General features: G+C 37.9%; 1 non-coding gene across 1 annotated transcript; it reads left to right on the top strand.

The window, feature by feature from the left end:
- The first annotated feature begins 6,025 nt into the window (after positions 1-6,025).
- LOC132655527 (U6 spliceosomal RNA) lies at positions 6,026-6,128 on the top strand. Its single transcript, XR_009593327.1, has one exon. It is a non-coding gene; the product is annotated as a U6 spliceosomal RNA (small nuclear RNA).
- Positions 6,129-6,585: the final 457 nt, after the last annotated feature.

Here is a 6,585-nt window from a genome sequence, read left to right as displayed (position 1 = left end):
AGAAATACTATTGTTTGAATATATGTATATATATATGTGTGTGTATATATATATATATATATATATGCTCAAATTACCAAATTTATAAAACTGCGTAATATCTGACATGCTATGTACTGTATTATGATGCTCTTTTGTTCATTATTCGAACTAACATTGGCCAAGTTTGACTGAATCTAAGTTGAAGGTCATATATAAAGTTTTTTGTTGTTTTATAGTAGGACTACAATGCTGTTCTGGTGTGCTTAGCCTTTTAATACGTAGATTAATATACTTGTGGCCTAAACTCAATCATTTTATATTTTTCGATTCCTTACATGTTCTCACTGGAGTTCAGTGCTGTAAGTGCCAACTAAATAGTAAAATCAGTGCAAAACCGCGTTTTTCACGAGTATATGGTTCTTGTATTGTTCGTTCTTCCAGGTTAAGAGACATCTACTCCTTCAGAAAAAACAGCGCCTAAGGAAGGACTCAGCATGAAAGTGATAGTCTCCTTTGTCGAACCTTTTGATTTTTACTTATTGAAAATCATTGACTAGTCAAGCAAATAGTCAGCATTGATTTAGTGACACTTTTCTGGATGTTAGGCTTAATAGGTTTCATGCATCAAATTCATATGAAAACATTTCTTTTTTGTTTTTTTATAAACATAAGCAAATAAATTATGAATAGAAAATTTTTTAAAATTTATTTATTTATGTATTTGTTATACATCTGATTACAGTTTTACCTCCTTCTTCTTCTCCCAGTTTTTCTCTGTTCTCTCCTCCCTCATTCCCTGCTCCCTCCCTTCTCCTCAGAGAAAGGGATGCCTCACATGTATGCATAAATATCATCCTACTCAGTGGCTGGCTCTCTGATCACCTCCCCCTGGAGGAAGCAGCCTTGCCAGGCTACAGAGGAAGACAATGCAGCCAGTCTTGATGAGACCTGATAGACTAGAGTCAGACAGAAAGGGAGGAGGTCCTCCCCTATTAGTGGACTAGGGGAGGGGTATAGGCGAAAAAGAGGGAGGGAGGATGAGACTGGGAGGAGATGAGGGGGTCCACAGCCAGGATACGAAGTGAATAAATTATAATAAATAATAATAATTAATAAACATTGCAAAAAAAAGGAAGAAATAATTAGCCTGCCTTGGCTTATTGAGATGCAGTACGATCTGGCACATCTTCTATTGAGGACAAACAAGGCAGCTCAATTGTGGGAAAGTGATCCAAAAACAGGCAACAAAGACAGATCCTGCTTGTGGTGTTAGGGTTCCCTCATGAAGACCAAGCTTCACAACTCTTACGTATGTGCAGAGGGCTTAGATCCATCTATTACATGCTCTTGGGTTGGTGGTTCAGTCTTTGTGAGCCCCTATCAGTCCAGGTTAGTTGACTCAGTAGGTTTTCTTGTGGTGTCCTTGATCGCTGTGGTTTCTTCAGTGTTCTCCTTTTCCACACGATTGTCAAATTTCCACATAATCCTTGACTGTGGGTCTCTGAAACTATTTCCATAAGTTTTTGGGTGAAGCCTTTCAGATGAAAGTTATACTAGACTCCTCTCTGCAAGTACAGCAGGGTATCATTTCTGTCAGGAGTTGGCTCTCTCTCTTGGGATGGGTCTCAATTTGGGCCAGTCATTGCTTTGCCATCCCCTCAATTTCTGCTCCATCTTTATCTCAGCACATCTTGTAGGCATGAAAAATGTGGGGCCAAAGTTTTTCTTTTGGGAAGTTGGCTTCCCTCTATGTCTGTCGGAAGTCATATCTGGTTATAGGAGGTGCCCATTTTAGATTCCGTATTCTACACTACTAAAAGTCACCCTCAAATTCCTGGGGATTTCATTTGTCCTAGGTTTCTGGCTCCTCCCAGCGCTGACAGTCTTCCACCAAATCAGTTCTCTCTCCCTTAGTCTTTCTCACACTTGATCCCTCCTGCTCTCCTCCCCACACCTTCACCCCACCTAGTTCCCTACATCCATCCATCTTCAATGTCTATTTAATTTTTTTTTCGGAATGTGATTCAATCATTCTCCCCTGGGTCCTATTTGTCACTTAGCTTTTTTGGGTCTATTGATTGTACCATGATTATACTGTACTCTACGGCTATTATCCACTTATAAGTGAGTATATGCTATGTACATTTTTATGGGTCTTGTTTACCTCACTCAGGATATTTTTTCTAATTGCATCCACCTGCCTGAAAATTTCATGATGTCTTTGATTTTAATAGCTGAGTAGTATTCCAGTGTGTAAATGCACCACAATATCTTTATCCTTTCTTCAGTTGAGGCACATCTAGATTGTTTCCAGTTTCTGGCCATTATAAATAAAGCTGCTATGAACATAGGAGAGCAAGTGTCCTTTTTGAATGATGGAGGAGCTTTTGGGTATATGCCCAGGAATGGTATAACTGGGTCTTGAGGCAGATTCATTTCTAACTTTCTGAGTAACCACTAAGTTGATTTCCAAAGTGGTTTTACAAGTTTGCACTCCCACCAGCAGTGGAAGGAGGAGCTCCCTTGCTGCACATTCTAGCCAGCATGTGCTGTCACCTGAGTTTTTGATCTTAGCCATTTTGATGGGTGTAACATGGAATCTCAGAGTTGGTTTGCTTTGAATTTTTCATATTAGTAACTTTTTTCAGTACTTCTTAGTCATTAAAATTCCTCTGTTGAGAATTCTCTGTTTAGCTTTGCACCCCACTTTTTTTTTTAAATTTTTCATCAATTACACTTTATTAATTCTGCATCCTCCCATAAGCCCCTCCCTCCTCCCCTCCCAGTCCCACCCTCCCTCCTCCCTCTGCTTGCATGCCACTCCCCAAGTCCACTAATAGGGGAGGTTCTCCTCTCCTTTCTGATCTTAGTCTGTCAGTTCACATCAAAAGTGGCTGCATTGTCCTCTACTATGGCCTGGTAAGGCTGCTCCCCCCCAGAGGGAGGTGATCCAAGAGTAGGCCAATCAGATTATGTCAGAGGCAGTCCCTCTTCACATTACTATGTAACCCAATTGGACTCTGAACTGCCCTGGGCTACATCTGTGCAGGGGTTCTGGGTTATCTCCATGAATAGTCCTTGGTTGGAGTATGAGTCTCTGGGAAGTTCCCTGTGTTCAAATTTTCTTGTTCTGTTGCTCTCCTTGTGGAGACCCTGTCCTCTCCAGCTCTTACTATTTCCCAGTTCTTACCTAAAATTCCGTTCACCTGCCCAACAGTTGCCCATCAGACTCAGCATCTGCTTTGATAGTCTGAAGGGCAGAGGCTTTCAGAGGCCCTCTGTGGTAGGTTCCTAGGTTGTTTCCTGTTTTCTTCTTCTTCTGATGTCCATCCTCTTTGCCTTTCCAGATGGGGATTGGACATTTTAGTTAGGGTCCTCTCTCTTGCTTAGTTTCTTTAGATGCACAGGTTTTAGTGGGTTTGTCCTATGTTGTATGTCTATATGAGTGAGTATATTTGTAATAGCCAGAAGCTGGAAACAACCCAGATGCCCCTCAACTGAAGAATGGATGCAGAAATTGTGGTACATCTACACAATGGAATATTACTCAGCAATGAAAAATAAGGAAATCATGAAATTTGCAGGTAAATGGTGGGATCTGGAAAGGATCATCCTGAGTGAGTTGTCCCAGAAGCAAAAATGCACCCCACTTTTTAATTGGTTTATTTTGTTAGTTGTTGTCTAATTTCTTTAGTCCTTTATATATTCTGGATGTACCCCTCTTTTGGATATAAAGTTTGTGAAGATCTTTTTCCATTCTGTAGGCTGCAGTTTTGACCTATTGTTGCTTCCCCTTTTGCTTTAAAGAAACCTTTCAGTTCCATGAAGTTGCAATTTGGCCTTAGTGCTTAAAGTTTTGGTGTGCTGTTCAGGAAGTTGTCTTCTGCACCAATGCATTGAAGGCTCTTCCCCACTTTCACCTCCATTACATTTAGTGTATGTGATTTTGTGTTGAGGTCTTTGTTATACTTTGACTGGGTATCTCCAAATTCCCATTGTTATTTTGCCCCTTTAAGTCATTTAATCCATCTTAAAATATTGAAATATTATTATTATGTGTTTACTTGTATTAATATATGCTTTTTGAATAAGTGTGTTGCTTATTAATAGAATGCATAGTGTCTAGATGACTATAGTTGTCAAATAGATTTCTATTATCTTTTCTCAAAGTGCTGTGCACATCAAGGTATTGGTAGATTACTTTTTAGTATAGGCTTTCTAGATTTTCAAAGTATAAAATTTCAAAGGAATCCCTAATGATGTTCAGTATTTCACTGAGGTTTGTTGTTTTATTTCATTTTTTTTTCTTAATTTTGTTAATTCAGGTCATGTCCCTGTTTCTTTTTGACAGTTTCATTAGTGCTTTGCAAATCTTACTAACATTTTCAAGGAAACAATCTTTGTTTATTTGTATAATTTTTTTTCTTTTTGTTTTTATGTCATCAATTCTTCCCTAATTTTTATTATTTCCTGCTCACTATAGTTTTTGGGATTGAGTCTTTTTGTTTTTCTAGAGTCTTGAAACCAAATAATCCAATTAAAAAATGAGGAACAGAGCTAAACAGAGAATTATTGATAGAGAAATATCAAATGGCAGAGAAACACTTAAAGAAATGCTCAACCTCATTAGCCATTAGGGAAATGCAAATCTAAACGACCCTGAGATTTCACCTTACACCCATCAGAATGGCCAAGATAAAAACTCAAGTGACAACACATGCTGGAGAGGTTGTGAAGAATGTGAACCCTCCTCCATTGCTGGTGGGAATGTAAACTGGTACAACCACTTTGGAAGTCAACCTGGTGCTTTCTCAGACAATTAGGAATAGTGCTTCCTCAAGACCCTTCTTTACCACTGCTAGGTATATACCCAAAATTTGCTCAAGTACACAACAAGGACATTTGCTCAACCATGTTTGTAGCAGCTTTATTTGTAATAGCCAGAACCTGGAAACAACCCAGATGTGCATCAATGGAGGATGGATTCAGAAATTGTGGTATTTTTACACAATGGAATACTACTCAGCAATCAAAAAGGAGGAAATCATGAAATTTGCAGGCAAATGGTGGGATCGTTCTGAAAAGATCGTTCTGAGTGAAATATCCCAGAAGGAGAAAGACAAACATGGTATATACTCACTTATATAGACCTACAAGACATGATAAACATAATGAAATCTATACACCTAAAGAAGATAAACAAAAAAGCAGACACAGGGTAAGATGATAAATCCTCACTTAGATAGGAGTCTACTGAAGGCATCTGAAAGACTCTACCTAGTAGTGTTTTCAAAGCAGATACTAAGACTCATGACCAAACCTTCAGCAGAGTGCAGGGAATCATATGAAAGAAGGGGAGTTAGTATGATGTGGAAAGGATAGGAGCCCCACAAGGACCAAATATATCTGGGCACAGGGGTCTTTTCTGATATTGACACTCCACCAAGGACTGTGTATGGAAATAACCTAGAACCTCTGCTCGGATGTAGCCCTTGGTAGCTCAGTAACCAACTGGTTTCTCATAATAAGGGGAACAGGGATTATTTCTGACAGGAACTCAATGGCAGGCTCTTTGACCTCCCCACCCCCAAGGGAGGAACAGTCCTGCTAGGCCACAGAGGAAGACTTTGCAGCCAGTCCTGAAAATACCTGACAAAATGAAGTCAAAGGAAAAGGGAGGAGGACCTCCCCAATCAGTGGACTTGGAAAGGGGCAGGGAGGACATGAGGGAGGGAGGGTGGAATTGGGAGAGAATAAAGGAGTGGGATACAGCTGGATACAGAGTTAATAAAATGTACCTAATAAATTAAATTAAATGAAAAAAAGAAATGTATCATTGGGTTGTTTATTTGAAGTCAGTTTAGTTTTTCAATATGGTCTGTTATAATATGGTCGTAATGTTTTCTTTTAGAATGACTTTGTCTGGATCCCAAAGTTTCTCCTAAGTTTTCTTCCCATTTTCATTTGAATAAAGAGATATTTCACTTACTTCCTTTGGCTTCTGTAGTGAGCCACTATTAATTCAAAAGTTTGCTATTCAGTAGTCCCTTTCCTAGAACATATATTAAATTGGAACAATACAGAGAATGTTGGCATGACTACTGTAAAAAGACGAGAGGCAAATTTATGAAACATTTCTTACCTAAAATAAAAAAAAACTGTTACTACATATTTATGTAGTTTTCATAGTTTCTTTTATTGATTACAATTTTTGTTCTGCTATAGTGTATAATCATATAAATAATTATGTCATAATTTGTAATCATGTGGTTTTATTAATTGTTATTATGCAATTGGTTTTGGAGAAGATTTCATTTACCACTCAGAATAATATATATTCTCTTATTCTTTGCTCATTTTTAGTTTGGAAGATATATTTAAAAATGAATATGGTATATCAAGTTTTCCACTATGATTATGTCAAGATCAACATTGCCTTGTATGCTTTTTATTTACTGTTTAGTAATATTATGAACTTCAATAATTGGTAGTTAAATGTTTACAAATTTATATTGCTTTGATAGATTGTTCCTTTCATTGATATATAGTATACTGCTCTAATTAGTTTTTGTTTTAAAATCTATTTTAAAAATATAAGAACAG

Source organism: Meriones unguiculatus, chromosome 7 (genome assembly GCF_030254825.1).
Source record: "Meriones unguiculatus strain TT.TT164.6M chromosome 7, Bangor_MerUng_6.1, whole genome shotgun sequence".
NCBI lineage: Eukaryota > Metazoa > Chordata > Mammalia > Rodentia > Muridae > Meriones > Meriones unguiculatus.
Note: the sequence above shows the minus strand (reverse complement) of the source record. Positions and strands in the feature narration are given on the sequence as shown.